Source organism: Candoia aspera, chromosome 3 (assembly GCF_035149785.1).
Source record: "Candoia aspera isolate rCanAsp1 chromosome 3, rCanAsp1.hap2, whole genome shotgun sequence".
Taxonomy (NCBI): Eukaryota; Metazoa; Chordata; class Lepidosauria; order Squamata; family Boidae; genus Candoia; species Candoia aspera.
Window position 1 is genome coordinate 52,769,704 of NC_086155.1, and position 18,070 is coordinate 52,787,773.

General features: G+C 44.7%; 1 protein-coding gene across 1 annotated transcript in view; it reads right to left on the reverse strand.

The window, feature by feature from the left end:
• The window catches only part of MICAL1 (microtubule associated monooxygenase, calponin and LIM domain containing 1), a 54,240-nt gene extending 40,470 nt beyond the window's left edge, over positions 1-13,770 (reverse strand). The window contains exon 1 of the mRNA XM_063297685.1: positions 13,618-13,770. The gene's annotated coding sequence lies outside the window, so the exon portion shown is untranslated. The remainder of the gene's footprint in view (positions 1-13,617) is intronic.
• Positions 13,771-18,070: the final 4,300 nt, after the last annotated feature.

An 18,070-nucleotide genomic window follows, 5' to 3' on the forward strand; every position in this document is an offset into this window, starting at 1 on the left:
GTTGTACCGTTAGCTCCTACCAAGATTAGTTTCTTGTGAGGGAAAATAGTTAACGATGGCCGAGTCCAAGCTCACGACCGGGGGACTTGAGGAGACGGCTAGCTTGATGCCCGAGTCGACGGTCAAGAGTGGAGAACTGAGCCTCACCCCAGAACCTTCAGATTTCCGGGAGGAATTGAGTTCCAGTCCTGAGGTGGAAGAATCTGATGATGGGGGAGAACCAGAGCAACCGGCACCCAGCGAATCGCCTGCAGAGTTGATCACCTGGGATGAAGTGGGAGAACCCCAGCCAGGGACGTCCCAGGCATCCTGGAAGTATCAGTTCCTGCTGACCCCAGACATAGAATCTACCATGGCATCAACAGAGAGACAGCCTAACATGCGAGGGAGGGAGGAATCTCAACCCCCTGAAAGGCTAAGAGTGATGGAGGCCAAAATAAAATCGATGGAGTACATGCTAAGAAACCTGTCTTTGTCATTGGGGGGGGGCAGGGGAGGCGTGGAGGAGATCCCAGCTTCATGCAACCATCCCCCATCCTCCCATCCGGACCGCCGGCGGAGCGGGGCCGGAGACAGCTCCAGGATGATTCTCCACCCCGCAGGGCTCGACCACCAGTGTCCCCACCCCAAAGAGGGAGAGCTACTGTAACCTTGGGCCCAACCACTCAAGCAGCCGCAGATTCCGCTCCAACAGGAGTGGGGGTGAGAGACTTTTCTGTCAAGTTTGATGGGGATCCAACCAAGTTATCTTTCTTTCTAATTAATGCTAAAAGTTATATGAGGCAGTTTGGGGCATGCTTCCCTTCCAAAGAGGCTAAGATAACTGCCATTGCCACCAAGTTGAAGGGTCGAGCAGCTGACTGGTATGTTCAATTAAGTGAGGCTGACTCCCCTGCACTTGATTATTTCAAGGACTTCATGTGGGTGTTAAAGCTGCATTTTGAGGATCCTCTGGCCAAGGCAAGAGCTAAGAAGCCGCTGAAGGATCTTACCCAGGGCCAACTGTCTGTAGCTGATTACGCCCTGGAGTTTAAGGCTCTAGCTGGGAAAATCCCCGACTGGTCTCAGTCAACCTTAATAGAATGGTTTAAAGAGGGACTCAACCAGGATGTCCTACGGTGGGCGTTGTGTAGGGACGACCCAGAGTCATTGTATGAATGGATCTGTCTGGCAGGCAAGGCTTAGCACGCTCAGCATACCTTCATGCAAACCAGAAGACCTGAAAAACCACCAGCCACCATGAGGGGACCCCGAAGTGCTGCGACTGCTGCCTGGCCAGGCTATAGAGCCTGGGATGAGGGGAGAGATCGGCAATACGCAAGGGGTCAGTGTCTCCGATGCAGAAAGGAAGGGCATCGAGCAGCTGATTGCCCAAAAGCCAAGGCTGGAGATCGAGCGGGCAAGCCACCGGCCAAATCGCCCCCCCCCCCTTGTGGCAGATGACAGCAGCCAAGGGTGCAGCTGACGCTGAGGAAGTATTCTACTTCTCGGGAGAGGCTGAAGACGACTCTAAGGAGCCAGCAGGAAACACCAGCCACCTGCCATGAAGAGCGCCTGTGGGCAGGTGGAGGAGGATGGGCGTGAGGATGCTATGGTGAGTGCTGACTGTCCCACTTTAGCAGTAAAAGTGAAATTGGGCTCCTGCACAAAAGCTACAGAGGTCTGGGCTTTGGTTGACTCTGGGTGTTCCAGGTGTTTAATTCACCCTGATCTGGTTGCTGCTTTGGACCTGCCTAGCTTCCCCCTCCAGCAGCCTTTGATCTTCACACAGTTGGATGGTTCAACGGTGGGGAGGGGGGGGGCAGCAACCCATTTCACTGGAACTATCGCAATGCAAATGGGCAGCCACCGTGAGACTTTAAAATTCGTAGTAGCACCTGTTGGCAATCCCTTGGTAATTCTGGGGATCCCCTGGTTGACCTATTGAAGCCCATATATAAACTGGGAACACAGAACTGTGACTTTTAAAGATGGGTTTTATCAAGCTCCTACAGAGGAGAGAGCTGCATGTGCGGGGGTTGGAAGGGCTGCGGCCGCCATGCCACGCCCTAACTTGGCATATTTAGAAGGCTTGCCCAATTGATACCAAGACTTTGCAGACGTTTTTGGGGAAATGGAAGCAGATCAGCTACCCCCCCATCGGAAAACTGACTGTGCGATAGAATTGGTTTCCAATGCTCAATTGCCCAAGCCAAAAAATTATCCAATGACTCAGAAGGAGCTTGAGGCATTACGGGACTTTATTGACAAAAATCTGTCAAGGGGGTTTATTGAACCTGCAAATTCCTCAGTTGGGGCCCCTGTGCTATTCCTGGAAAAGAAAGATGGCACGCTTCGACTCTGTACGGACTGTCGAGGGTTAAATTCCATCTCAATTTTCAACAAGTACCCTCTTCCGCTCATGAAGGACATATCAGCCATTTGTCTAATGGCAAGATTTTCTCCAAGCTCGATCTTCGTGAAGATTTCCGCATTCGCATAAAACCTGGGGATGAGTGGAAAACAGCTTTTAATTGCCCACTAGGATCGTTTCAGTACAAAATCCTCCCTTTTGGGTTAGCAGGGGCACCCGGAGTCTTCATGCAATTGATTAATGAAGTATTACATGATCATTTGTTTAAAGGGGTCCTGGTTTATCTAGATGATGTTCTCATTTACACTGAAACCGAGGAGGAACACGAACGCCTCCTCAAACAGGTGTTACGCAAGCTTAGAAATGCCAAACTCTATGCCAAACTTTCCAAATGTGAATTCCACAAGACCCAACTTGACTATCTGGGCTATAGGGTGTCTGACAAGGGCATTGAAATGGACCCTGCAAAAATTCAGGTGATTTTAAGTTGGGAACGTCCCTGCACCCAGAGGCAATTGCAAAGTTTCCTTGGGTTCAGTAATTACTATCACCAATTTATCCAGGGGTTCGCTGAGATTGCTTTGCCCCTCACTGATTTACTCCGTACCAAGGGCTTGGGGGAGACACGCAAAGTAAAAAATCCTGGGGCAGTGTTGAATTGGACGCCTGAATGCCAGGCAGCATTTCAGAAATTAAAAACCCTTTTCACTGCTGAGCCTATTCTACAGCACCCTGATCCTGAATGCCCCTTTGTGGTCCAAGTTGATGCTTCTGACTCCTCAGTTGGGGCTATATTGTTACAGAGAGATTCTGAAAATCACTTAAAACCCTGCGCTCATCTGTCCAGAAAATTTTCTGAATCCAAATGCATGTTTGAGAAAAGGTTTGAAATATGTTTGAGAAAAGGAGGCATTTGCTGTAAAAGCCGCTTTGGAAGCCTGGCGTCACCTCCTTGAAGGCACTAAATGCCCTTTCGAGGTTTGGACCGATCACAGGAATTTGGAAGCCCTCCGCACCCCCCGGCGTCTCAGTCCTAAACAAATTCGCCGGGCTCAGTTTTTCAGTCGTTTCAACTTCCAGTTAAAATTTATCCCAGGAAAGAAAAACTTTCTGGCCGATGCTTTGTCGCGTTTACCTCAGGATTTTGACCAGGTGGCAGATGTGGTTGGGACTGTTCTCACTGAACCACAACTGGGTTTGGTTGCTGTCACTCGGAGCCAGACCCGTATGCAAGCAACCCTGCCCCCAGCCCAGTCTGGGAAGCGGAAGGTGCAAGTTCCTTGTCAGTTACAGAAGGACTTTCTCCAGGCGCTGAAATCTGACACTTGGTTGCTAGCTAATAAAGACACAGTTTCTTTTGAAAATGGTCTGGCATGGGTGGAACACCACCTTTATGTACCCGAAACTTTAAGAGCTGAGATTTTACAGCGTTCCCATGATGATAAACTTGCTGGGCACTTTGGTGTTGTCAAAACATTACATTTGATTCGTCGTCAATTCTGGTGGCCTACCTTGAGACGCGATGTAAAAGACTATGTGGCTTCCTGTCCTTTTGTGCAATGTCAAAACGCAAGGGGGGGGGGGAACCACAGGGGCTTCTACAGCCCGTGGCCAGCCCGTCCCATCCCTGGGACAAGATTTCTATGGATTTTATTGTGGATCTTCCTCCCAGTCAGAAGAAAACTGTCATTTGGGTTGTAAAAGATTTTTTTTCCAAACAAGCACATTTCATTCCATGTGCATCCATCCCGTCAGCCCCGCAATTGGCACACCTATTTCTCATCCACATCTACCACCTCCACGGTAGCCCCTCCCATTTGGTCAGTGACCGCGGGACACAGTTTATTTCCCAGTTTTGGAAATCATTTTTAAAATTGATTGGCACCAAACAAGCGCTATCCACGTCTTCCCATCCTAAGACTGACGGTTCTACTGAGATTTTGAACTCCACTCTTCAACGATTTCTTAGAGCATACATTAACTACCAACAGGACGATTGGGTGGAGTTACTACCTTTTGCTGAAGTGGCATACAACAATGCTGTCCATCAAAGTACCGGGCAAACCCCTTTTCGTGTGGTTTCTGGTCATGACTTTTTCCCATCCCTGAACTAGCACAACCCCCTTCCCAAACATGTTCTACCTCTGACTGGGCTGTTAAACTGGCTGATTCCTGGCCGGTGATTCAACAAGCTTTGGCTGATGCCCAGGCTGCTTACAAGTTTCAAGCCGATAAGCATCGTTCCTTGCAACACGACTTCAAGATTGGGGATCTACCAAATTTATCAAGTCACCACAACCCTCTAAAAAACTTGCTCCCAAGTTCATTGGTCGTTTCCCTATTGTTGGTCTTATCAATCCAGTTACTGTTAAATTGGACCTGCCTCACAATTGGAAACACTTGCACTCTGTTTTCCATTGCAGCTTGCTCAAGCCTGTCCACCACTCCTCCTGCTGGCATCCCCAACCTCCTCCTCCTGCTCCGATCATGATTGATGGCCAACAGCACTTTGAGGTCAAGGAGGTCATTGATTCTCAGAAGCTTCAAGGCACCCTCCAGTATCTGGTCCGATGGAAACACTTTCCTCATCCTGAATGGGTGTCTGCTCGCCATGTTAATGCTCCTGATTTAGTTCACCGTTTTCACCTTGCTTACCCTTTGAAGCCTGCTGCTTAGTGTTTTCTTTCTTTTGGGGGGGCAGTATGTCATGTTCACTGTTTCAATGTATAGTATACATCGTAACGTTTCACATGCCATGGCGCTGATGCGTGTTTCTGTTTGGGAGGGAGCTGCTGTGAAACCTTGCACCAAGCTCTGTATCTGTGCTCATTACAATGGAATGTGTTTAGGTTATGTTCTCTGTTCAAGGACTTTTCCCGCAGACCATCAGAAACCATTAGGAGCACCTGGGATTGTGAACTTGGGAAGATTCTACGGGGGGAGGGATCTCATTTACACCGAGGGTTTTTAGTTGGCATTTGGTGCGCTTTTATCATTCTCAGCTTTCTTTGTGATCCTGCATACTATTCTTTAATAAATCAGATATCTTTGAATTCCTGCTCATGAGTCTGATAGTGTTTTAGAATAGGCAACCACTACAATGGCTCTGCCATCATGCCTGGGAGTCCAGCAATGGTAGGGAGCTCTTTCAGTGGCTGTGTTGAGCTGATGTAGAATGGGTTCTGCTGCTGATTGTGATTTTCTGTTTTTTTAAATTGATTATGGACAGTTTGTATATTGGTTTTTAGCTTGTTTTTATTGTATTGTTTTTACCTGTTATGGACCACCCAGAGTTGCTTAGATGTGATGGGCAGTTGTACAAATCAAATCAAATCAAATCAATAACAAACAAACAAACACGCTTCTTGGGGTTAACAGAGGACTTGACTGGCCCAAAGCCAGAAACATTGCCATGAAATAAGTCTTATTATTAGAAAATACGTTTCTAACAATACTGAGTTATTATGTTAATTTAATTCCAACTCCCCTTTACCCCACTGCTACGCATGTCTTTTCATATATAATAAGAACAGAGCTGGTGAAGTGAGTCTCAGGAAATAATGTGGTAATAGAAATTATTCCAGTATAAAAAAGAACATGTTTTGGTGGGGTAAAGGGGAATTAGAACTAAATTATTTCTTAACTGGAACAATCCCTTAGGCAGTAAGGAGCAATTTGAACAGAACATACCTATTGACTGACCCCAGAAAACATTTAAGAGAGTGCTGGAAAGTTAATTATTTATCATTGGGCAGGCAACAGCAGCGAAACACAAAAGGTGGGAAAGCAGAAGCCACAACTTTGTAGCCTGCTCATATCCAGTTTGCTGCACAATCCATGGAGGCTCAGTCCAATGAAATGGTTAAAGGGTTGAACTGGCCCCAGGGAGCAGGGCTGCAACTGGGGGGGGGGGGGCAAGCAGGGCATGTGCCCCGGGCGCCACGCTGGGGGCCACCAAAATGAGCGCTGGGGGGGGCGCCAAAATGGGCACGGAATCCATGTTTGCCCTGGATGACACAGTCCCTAGTTGCGGGCCTACCAGGGAGAGCCAGATGCAAGTCCACCCTCAGCCACTGAAGGTCAGTGGGTGATTTGGGGCCAATCAGCCTCTCCCAGCCCAACCTGCCTCAGAGGGTTGCGGGGGGAGTGAGGAGAGGGTGCTTCACATGTCATCTTGGCAAAGCAGGATATAAATCTAACACCTAAATAAAATGAGCTTCTCCTTTTTCACAGACATTCCACATTTGTGCTTAGTATTAGTGCCCATACTACCTCATCATTCCTCCAATACCATTTTAAAGTTTTGCCAAAGAAAATACCATTTCCCCCCTGGCCTTAATCACAATATCCAAATTTCTGCCACGTTCCACACGTGTAGCAATCCATTTGTTAGTGCCATCAAGAATCCTCACAGGCCTCTGCCAGTTTGTGATTTTTTAAAACCAATATGAAGTTGGAAAGAACAGTTCCTGCAAACAAACAAATGGAACTCTTTTTGCTACTATATATCAAAAGAGCAAGACCAGCTGCTCCAAATGTTCTTTTATTAACTTTCTCAGATGCATCAGAGGAAGGGAGGTTCAGGAAGGTTAGTCATCTGTTTAAAAAGACACGTCTAGAGAGCATTTGGCCATGCTTTGTTGAGTAACCGTTTAGAGCTTAGTTTAAACCACAATTTCTGGTTTATACTTGCAAGCCAAAATCTGCTATAATGAAGCTGTATCCTCCCTTATTCCTCCTTCTATGTAGCTATGTAGAAAAAGGGATGGAGGATTGAGGCTTCTCTCAGACCCATACATAGTTTTAAATCATGGTTTAGCATTACATACAAACCCTAATATGACAATTTAGTGGAGATGTAATTAGAAAATCCTGGATGAAAGCATAGCTTAACCACTAACAGGTTTTTGTGCAATTCATAAAAGCATCTCCAACAAAATTTAGGGTTAAGCTTTAGCATTGTATCTTGTCACCATTTTATGGAAACAACCTAAATGTTTAAGAAGTGGAGGAGAGAAAATAAGCAACGTATTGGTATTACAAAAAAACTGGATATATGTAATGTAGGAATGCTCTTCCCATATTGGAAAATCAGGAAATAGCAATAGCAATTTTTAAAAACTATTAGTGGAGTGGGGATAGCAAGCTTGACACTTATCTTGTTAAAGCACAATCTTGAGGCATAGTAAAGAGTGCTTCCCAATAAAGCTTATTTTGTGTGCATGCAAATCACCCAGTCTTGTTCACATAATTTTAAAAAGTATATTATCACCCCCTGTTTTCTTGTTGCATTATTATTATTATTATTATTATTATTATTAGTTAAAGAAGAGGAAAAGGCAGAATATCTGCATCATCTCTTTTGACTGAGGACTCTATGCATGGACATCACCAGATGCACATCAGAATCAAAGCAACTACACAACTGGTAAAACAGAAGAAGAAAAAGTGCTATCATGTCAACCATGAACTTCAAGGTGTAGATCGGTGTTTCTCAGCCTTGGCGGCTTGTCTGATCTTCTGCTTCTTGCTGGCTGGGGAATTCTGGGAGTTGAAATCCACACAACTTCAAGGTGCCGAAGTTGAGAAACACTGGTGTAGACTGTGGAACAGACCATGAATTATTGGAGTCAAATAGATGAGTTAAATTTAGAAAATTAAAGAGTGGTTGCCTTCCAGAAAGATTTGACCTGAGGGACACACGCTGATCTTATCTTCTGGCCGTAAAGAACAGATTCAGTACATAAACTTACGTAAAAGGGAACCTAAGATCTGAGCTACTACAGAGATTAAAAAACAAGTGTGAAAAATAGTCCTAGCATTTCAAAGAAAAAAAGATCCAAGTATCTTTCAGAACAAGCTAAAAAAAGTTAGGAAACTGAAAGCCTTGTGCAACAAGGACATGCAACAAGTGAACACAATGTCAAGCAAGAACGGAGATGGAAAAATATCTGAATCAAGAATAGAAACAAAGCATAGAAAAATAAGAAAAAATCCTGAGAATTTTTTTACAGAAGATCAGAAAAATCACAGAAAAATGTATAGCCAGGATAGGAATATTTAATCATGGATCTAATTTAAAATATAGAACATATTGATACCCTTTACAAATGGGATTATAGAAGAAACATTATACAGAGAGAGTATTTCAGGTACCAATTACACTAAGAGATGAGTTGTAAGAGGGAACAGATCAGCTGTCAAATATGAAAAGACCAGGCACAGATGAAATACCCACTGAACAATCTGAAGCTACGGAAAAGATAACTAAAATGAAATAACCCTGTTTCAACAAAGATGGGATAAGTTCATGTGGTTTAGAGGGTAAAGAAGATTGATGCAGATAACTATGCTGAAGAAAATGTGCAAGTTACCAAAGCATTGCCTTGATTCATCACACAAGAAAAGTGTTGCTTAAGATCTCATAGGAACTAATTTTGGAGGAAAAATGTAAAAAATCCCTTCAAAATAAGGAAGGGAAAAATATAAGGATGCATGGAATCCTCATATCTGTTTAAGCTATGTAGTAAAAATATTGTAAGAATGATAAGACTGAATAATAGCAGGAACTAAAATAGGAGATAGAAAGATAGAGAGATACACCCATAAAATATAAAATGGGGTAACACTGAGATATGGAGACAATATTACTTTTCAGCTAATGTTAGCTGAAAGTAAAGAACACCTAGAAAAGCTCATTATAAAAGCAAAAATGAAAAGTGAAATATTTGGATTAATGTTACATATTAAGGTAATATTGCCAAACAAAACCTGGAAGAGAAGGCTATTTCTGTGACAACAAAGATTGCACTAGTTAAAGCAATGGTCTTTCCAGCAGTAATGTATCACTGTAAAAGCTGGATGCTTATAAAACGTGAGAAAGAAGATGCCTTCAAATTTTGGATCTGAAGACCATTAGGTACCGTGAATTGCAAGAAGAACCACGTAATCAGTCCTAGACTAAGTAAAGGCTGACTGCTTCCTTAAGATGATGATTGGCAAGCAAAAATTCACATACCCACAATATGAGCTGATCATGGAGTACAAAAATTTCAGCTATGCTTTGCTAGGGTTGCTGGACTGGTGGTGGAGACCCACCTTTTGGTGTTATAAAGGAACTTCAGCCCCCATGTCATGGATACCAGGTTGAATCAGGCCCAGGATTTTATGGTCACTATGGCAACCATGGGCACGTCGCAGGTGATTTCAGGCCTGAGGTGGACACACTTTGGACCTTGCCTTTGCCTCTGAGCAGTTGCTATGTGACCTGGATGGGTGGGGGAGGCATTATCACCAACCGTTTGCCATAGCCAGATCACTTTTTGGTCCAGATGTGATTGGCTACCACCCAAGTCTTCTGTAGAGACAGACCTACTTGAATGGTTTGATCCAGATGCCTCATATATTGGGATGGCTTCCAGAAGGGTCTTAGAGAGTTTCCTGAAAATCTGGCAAGTAAATCCATTGAGGTCCTGGTTTGCTGCCCCCCTGATGAAATTGCCTCTCACCAGGTCTGGAAATGGAACAGAGGTGGCATTGGTTGCCCTAGTAGATTACTTTTGTTGGGAACTGGGCAAGTGTATCCATCCTGCTCCTTTCAAACCTCTCAGCTGCATTTGATACCATTAATCATGGTATTATTCAAGACTGCCTGTAGGAGGTGGGGATTGGGGCACTGTGTTGCATAGGTTTCACTCCTTTGTCAGTGGATGGTTCCAGTTGGGGAGGTGAAGATGGGCCCAATAGCTGTTCCCTTGTGGGGTGCCCTAAGGGTTGGTTCTCTCCCATCCAAGTTAACATTTACATGAAGCCACTGGGAGAGGTCTCTGAAGGTTTGGGCTTTGGTATAATCAATATGCTGATGATTGATTGATTGATTGATTGATTATGTGCCAACAAGTCATTTTTGACTCCTAGTGACCACATAGATTTTCTCCATGATGATACCCAGCTTTATATCACTATCCCAGGCCAGACTGGTGATGCCACTGAAGTCCTGTCTGGGTGCCTGGAGGCTGTGAGGATCTGGATGGAAGAGAACAGGCTTAAATTGAATCCTAGTAAGATAGAGTTACTGTTTGTCCACTGGGTTTTGTCTGCTCCAGTGGTGTCTCTTGACCGGATGGCACTAGCCCTGAAAAAAGCAGGTCCATAATCTCCATAATCTGGAGGTTCTTCTGGACTCATGGCTCCTGCTAGAGCAGCAGGCAGAAGCTGTGGCCAGTAAGATCTATGTTCAGTTTTGGCTGGTGGGTCAGTTATGACTCCACCTGAAGCAAGGGATCTTGCTACAGTCAGTCATGCCCTTGTCATCTCTCACTTAGACTTCTGAAATACAGTCTCCATGGGACTGCTTTGAAGATCACCCAGCAGATGCAGTGATCAGCCCACCTGCTGATTGGCATAGAAGCACATTGTACCAATGCTGCAGTCTTTTCACTGATTGCCTGTAGTATTCCATGTAGTCACCAGGAGCTGAGACTGACTCCATGGTACCAAATGAACCAACCTTAGAACCCTTTATCTGGAAGCCTCATATTCACAGAATGAAGTATGGATAACTATTGGAGGAGAAAATGGCTGTATGTGTCCCAAATTCTATGCAGGAGAATTTCAGGGGAGAAATTCAAATTCCTGAACTTTTCCCCCATTTTTCCCCCAAGTAATTATACTTCCTCATCAATAGATCACTGATAATTAGACTTCACTGAATTTCATCTTCATTTATCTGGTGATGATGACACACCTGGTGTTTTCCTCCCTCCCTCTCTTTCAGTGTGGGAACAAGAAAGGATAGAGATCAGGGTGTAGCCAACACTTCTAGTTTTACTTGGGGAAGAGTTAATTTTAGAAATAAACTGCAGCACAGATGGATTAACCAGAATACTGAAACCCTGGGATACAAAAATTCAAGAAAAGTTACAGTCTAGAGCAGTATTTTTCAACCTTAGTAACTTGAAGATGTGTGGACTTCAATTTCCAGAATTCCCCAGCCAGCATGGTACTACAGTATCCAAAATGTCAAGCCAGCACAGAAGTTGTAATCCCAATATAACAAGAAGGCAGCAGGTTGAAAAAGGCAGTTTTAGAGATCTGTTGTCTTATCCATGATTTTAAGACAGAAGGATATGCTTCCCATAACCATCTTTTTGCTGTAGAAGGCCCCCCAAGGCTAACACACAAGAAAGGAATTCACACTATCATTCACTTGGTCCTAACGCTATCAACTTGGCCAAGAGTTGTTTCAAGTGAGTTCAAGGGAGCTGAGCATTACCCCTTGCATCCAACTGGCAATACCAAGCACTCAGCAGAGAGGCACCTTTATTGAACTTGTTTTTCTATTAGAGAGTTAAGACTTCTGGGAAAGTCTAATACTAATTAGTAGATGCAGAGCCTTATAGCCTTGCCTTTTGACTTCACCCTGTAGCTGCAGTATTAAAAAGTGGGCCACCTGCCCAGACTGTTAAGTGGGAGCTGGAGTCACCCCAATTTAGGAGGAAGCAGGAATGACCATACTGGATGGGGGTGATGAGAACTTTAAATCCACCTAGCTTCTGGAAGGCTGTATCAGGCATATTCTGTTGTTAGCAGTGGGTTTCTCTCCTCCTGGGGACATTCACAACAGCTAAAAAGCAGTAGATAGAAGATAAGCTTGATTTCATTTCAATATCTAAGATGCCCGAGCCCAAGAGGAAGGAAGTGTAAGAATGAGGAAATGCCAATTTTCTTAGGCTTCCGCTGCTAAAAGGTGCAGATGGTGTTGCTGCTCACTGGTTGGGTCATATATCACTGCAAGGCAAAGTGTATTTTATCAGCTTGACATATCAGATAAACCCAGCCAGTGATTTGCAAATTGTGGTTTATGCCTTAGCATGTCATGTCAACCAGCATAGTTATAGATTATTCAATAAATCATGGTTAAACAAACCATAATTTACATAGGTTAGCCTAATTACCACTAACACAAATACAGATACAAATGCTATGGTGCAAAAGAGGCAACAGGACCAACAAATGAGAGAGGAACGATGTTCATCTGTCTTCTCCCATTGTCTAGACTTATTGAAAATTGTTGTTGTGAGCCACCCAGAGTTGGCTTTTAAGACGGGCAGCCATACAAATCTTTAAAATAAAATAAAATAAAAAATGATGGCACACTCTCTGTTGAAAGCTGTCCATGAGATTAAGTGCCTTGATTATGTCTGTATATTGTGGGCAGAAACTGACATTTCTCCAGGCAGAGAGATTCAGCAATGGCAAACTTTCTACCAGAATTTTGTGCCAGATACAAATGCTTGCAAGAATTGGCAAATGGTTGAAGGCAAGCATAAATCAGCAAAGTAAAGATCTGCCAGGGTTGAACCCCACCAGGAAGCCAGGCATGAATTCTAGATAATAATAGCTTGGAGAGAAGATTTTATAGGTGCCCAGAGAGTCAATCATTCTACAATCAACTACTGTAGTCTTTGAATTCTCTAACAAAGGAGGAAATGCAAGAGGAGTCATATTGCAGACCATAACTTCTCTTTAGAGCCAGCTGGAGACCAACTTTTGGCATCCTTACTGGACGTGAGGGCTGGTAACCCGCCTTAGAAGCTAATTAAACAGGACATCAAGTCGTTTTTCCGCTTCTGCTGAATCAAAAATGTTACTCGCAGAGAACGCTGGGGTGGAGCTCTGCGATCAATTAATTCGTCTCTGCTTACAACCAAGTTGCTTCATCAACCAGCGGCGAACCGCCCCCTCCCACGAATTAAGTAAGAATGGGGAGTCTTCTATGCGTACAGACGAAGACCTTCATCTTTAATTCAACTCTTCCCCTCCCAGTTCTTTAGGTTCCGCTCATTCTGGCGAACCTCCGTTGCCTGGAAGGAAAGGAGTCCTCTCGGCTCAAAATTGGAATTGCAAGAAGCGCCCTTTTCCTTGTCCAGACGCCTCCTGCAGAGACGTCTCTCTCCTCTTGGATCCAGTTCCCAGGAAGAAGCTCGCCGCTTGCCGACCTCTTGCCCGGTACTGGAAATTGGCCAGCGACTTTGTTTTTAGCCTTGGCAAACTTCACACCCTCTGAGCAAAGAACGGAAGAAAAGAAGCAAATCTGCCCCTTCGCCTCGCAAGACACTGCCTTTCGGGGGGGAGGGGGGAGAGGGGAGAGGGGGGAGGGGGGAAAGAACCCAGCACTCTGCACATGCTTAGCGGTACCTTGTTTTATTACTGACCCATCTTCCAGGCTATCCCACTCCCCGAGAGTGAACGTCCAGACCTACCCGCGGTCGTTCTTGGGAGGCAGGCGCGCACGAAGAGGCGGCACTTCCTCGCCGGGTGGTGAAGCGGCGGAAAAGCCCCCCTCCCTCCGGTTCTCCTCTTGGGCTGGTGTCGCGCCGCGCGCCGCTTCTTCCGCTGCCGGGACTCCGCTCCGGGCTGGAAGGAGCTGCTTGGCCGTGCACTCTTCGAGGAGCTCCCGAGCAGCCAAGGCGCCCCTCCGCTTCTGGGCCAGCGGTTCCCTAGCCTGTCCGTCCGAGCTCCTCGAGGAGGAGGAGACGGAAGGGAAGCCTCGGGCACCGACTGCGAGAGAACTGGAGCCACATCGCCGCGAAGGCGGAGCTTCGTGGATGGCCGGGCGTTTCAAAACTCCCTGAGCGACGTGGGCAGGACCCTGGAAGCGTACTGATGTCGCGGGTCGGAGTGGATTTATCGCGCGCCGTCGCGGAGCAGACGGGGCTGGAAGGCGTCCGCCCCTCAAGAAGCCTTTGGGGAGCCCCCCCCCTTTTTTTTTTTAACGACAATAGAGCCGGAGGAGGGGAGGGGAGAGAAGTGCCTGTGTGATGCATCCCAGAGAAAGCATGGCTCGGTGCTTGGAAGAGACCGAGGGATCGGTGCTATCCATTTCAACTAATCAATTAAAGTATAACTCCAAGAGTTAAGACCCTATTTCGGGTTTCCTCGCAAATACCCCTTCCTGGGCCGTTGACTTCAATATACTGAAAACGAGAATGGAGAGAAAAAGGCACCGACATAAGAGATACTGAAAAAAAGGGGGGGGGGAATTCAACGAAGATTCGCAGCTCCCCTCCCCAATTTCTCAAATTTCTTAGAAAAACCCTCGACGTTGTCTTTATCCTGGCATTTCTGACTTGAGGAAAAGAGATAAGATCTTCCTTCTCTGAATAAGGTTAACACTTTTAACTGGTTTTTATTTTATTTTTGACTGGTCTCCATCTGGAGAGCTTTATGGGAAGAAAGGTGGAGTATGGGGGGGGGAGAAATGGTTTTAAAGAAATGGTCACATGTCGAGCAATTAATTAATAAACAAACAGTTACAAACACTTCCTCCTGGTTGCAGGACAGTAAAACGCAACCACACTTTCATCACTGTTGCCCAGTACTGAAAGAAGAGCAATAGATATTTCAAAAGATTTCCTGCACATGTGAAACCTTCTGCAGGCACTTTGAGAACTTAGGTACCATTTTGATGCATAGAACATCATCATTCATTCCCAGAAATCTCAAAGCACTCGCCATAAATAGTTCAGCTTAATCTTAGAATGGATGATTGTGGTCACTGTGATGGGCAGCAGTATATTACAGGAAACTCAGTATCAATATAACAAAGAGAATGAGAGAGAAAAACAGAATTTGTTGATTTTTCTATTTACTGCTGCATCTTTACTACCGTAAGAAGCAACGTTTTTTTTTCAGCCTCGAGCACTTAAACTGGCTGGAGAGTCATAAGGTAACAAGAATAATGAAGCTTCTGAGCAAAAGATAGGACTGTACAGAGTGAATTCTATAGCATGTGCAGAATAAGCACATCTTCTCTATAATTTCCCATATACTGTTTAATCAAAAAATGAAACACACAGTCATGGCAGTAGAAACTTTGCATTCCGAACCTTGCTTTTGGTCAATATCTGTCTTCTGAGACCTCATTATGTTTCAAGAGTTAAAAGTCTGTTTTTATTTTAAAACTACAAGGTGATAGTTAAAAGCTGTTGAGCTGTATGACTAATATCCATTTGTACCTTTATGGAGAATTACAGAATATATCCTGCCAGAATACAGGCAGGTGAAATCATGAGTGGCTTTGAAAAGAAAGGAGGAATGGTCAGTGGTATGTTAAAAAGCACCTTGTATGTGTAAATCCCAATTGGATCTTCTGCTATCTTCGGTATTACTTTCCTTGCTGTTGTAGTTATAAATAATCAGGAGGCTCAGACACCTTCCCTATACAGAAAGGCGAGAACATTTGGGACTCTTTAGCCTGGAAAAATGGTGCCTGGCAGGGAAGGCACGTGATGAAGAAGCATACGATCATTCACAGCACTGAGAGGTTTTTCTTCCTTTGTTAAAACACTAGAATCAAGGATCATCCAATGAAGCTGACTGGAAGGAGATTCAGAAAAGGCAAAAGTACTTCATCCAGCACAAAATTAACCTGTGGAATTCATTATTTCAAGACAGCAGGGATGGCCATTACTTTAGATGGCTTTAAGGTAAAGGTAAAGGTTTCCCTTGACGTAAAGTCCAGTCGTGTCCGACTCTAGGGGGCGGTGCTCATCTCCGTTGCAAAGCCTTGGAGCCGGCGTTGTCCATAGGACACTTCCGGGTCATGTGGCCAGCATGACTCACGGAACGCCGTTACCTTCCCGCCGAAGCGGTACCAATTAATCTACTCACATTTGCATGTTTTCGAACTGCTTGGTGTGCAGGAGCTGGGACGAGCAATGGGAGCTCACCCCGCCCCGCGGTTTCGAACCGCCGACCTTTCGATCGACAGCTCAGCGGTTTAACCCGCAGCGCCACCGCGTCCCTTTTAGATGGCTTTAGAAGAGGACAAATGAAAGGATATCAGTCTTGAAGATTCAGTACTATCTCTGTGTTGAGAGGCAGCATGCCTTGACATACTTTTTGCAAGGGAACAGGAGGAGGTGTTATTTATTAGATTTGTACATGACTGTAATTCTAACAATTTTCAGTGTCCTTTTTGAAAAATATTCTACAGTATGATGGTTAAGGATATATATTTTTTCTTCCTAGCATGGTATCATTAATTTAAAATTGAAGAAATATAATAGTTTCTATGATGCTTTCCTAATAAGTTAAAAAGTCCTCCAGTAGAGCTCCATTTTGACTCATTTCTGGAAAACCAAGATATCAAGGGTTGGGGCATGCCAAACCACCTCTGGAAGACTCTTCCATTAAACAAGCCACAACAGGAAGGGACCTCCTCTGAGCCTCAGCCCCCTAATTTCGTATCAGTGAGGATCTACCAACAATTTTCCCCATGTAGTGCATATCAGACAAGTTGATTCTGGTTTAAGGAGATGGTCTGAAGGCACCTCAGTGCCAAGGCATATAAGGCTTTATAGATTAAAGCCAGCCCTTTCAGTTGCACCCAGGAACCTAACGGCAGTCAGCACAGGGGCCAAAATATAGATGTAGTATGTTTGTAGCACCTAGCTCTAGTTAACAAACAAAAACATACCACCTGTATTTTCAGAGTGGCCTTTAAAGGCAGACCCATGTAGAGTGTGTTGCTGTAGTTCAGTCTTGGTCATAAGACCAAGAGTCATTGTTGCAAGGGCTTTTTGCTCCAGGTAGGGTTTCAGCTAGTACACCAGCAGCCATGTGACCAGGACTCTCACGTTATGGACCTGCTACCCCAGAGGCAGTGCCACCACCTGGAAAGACATCACTGGAGTCAACTGAGAATCTCAATGGACAGAGAGCAGTTCTGCCTACGGTTCAGCTGCAGAATGTTTCTTCCCATCCAGACCTGACAGCCTTCAGATACTGGAATAAGACTTTAGTCATATATGTCTCCATCTCATGTTTGCAAGTACCAACAGGCTACTCTTCCATTCTTGTATTCTCCTAATTTTTGAAACCACATTTAAACAACAGCATTTATCACATCTGATTTAGCACTTTTGACAATAGAGGGAAGGGTCTGAGAGTTGTACATTTCTGTCCCTAATTTTTTTGGAATGCGTCACACCCACAATAATTATGAAAGCCACCATTTTATTGGCAGCAATTGGTATAAGGCAGGTTTCCCAAACCTGATGCAGTCCAATTGTTCTGGGGCAATTCCCAAATTTGCAGAATGTTCATAAGGTGTTACATCTCAACACATCTGGAGGGTATTTCATTGGAAAGATTGGTGCAAGGGATTCACCACCCTTTTCAAGAGTACCGAATTTATTCAGCCACAGTCTGAACAAATTACAAACACAGCTACTCTAACTCCTTGGTATATGACTATCTGTTGTGACCTCTTGTTTTGTAATAAAATATACCTCTTGTAGTAAAAATAAAAACAATCAAACCTCGTTTCCAGCCAGGCTTAGAAATAGCTGAACCTTTTTTTTTTTTAATCTGTTCAATCGTGTCCGATTCTCGGAGACTGCCTGGACAAATCCCTGCAGTTTTCTCGGCAAGGATTTTCGGAAGTAGTTTGCCACTGCCTCCTTCCTAGGGCTGAGAGAAAGTGACTGGCCCAAGGTCACCCAGCTGGCTTCATGCCCAAGGTGGGACTAGAACTCACGGTCTCCCAGTTTCTAGCCTGACTCCTTAACCACTACACCAAGCTGGCTAAGCTGAACCTTAGAGGTGTACAATTACATTAACATTTCAGCATAACCTGTAGGGGAGGGAACACCCCTGTCCCAGTCCCAAGTTCCAGTTTTAGAACATGTGCTTGGTTTACTGGTATGTCAC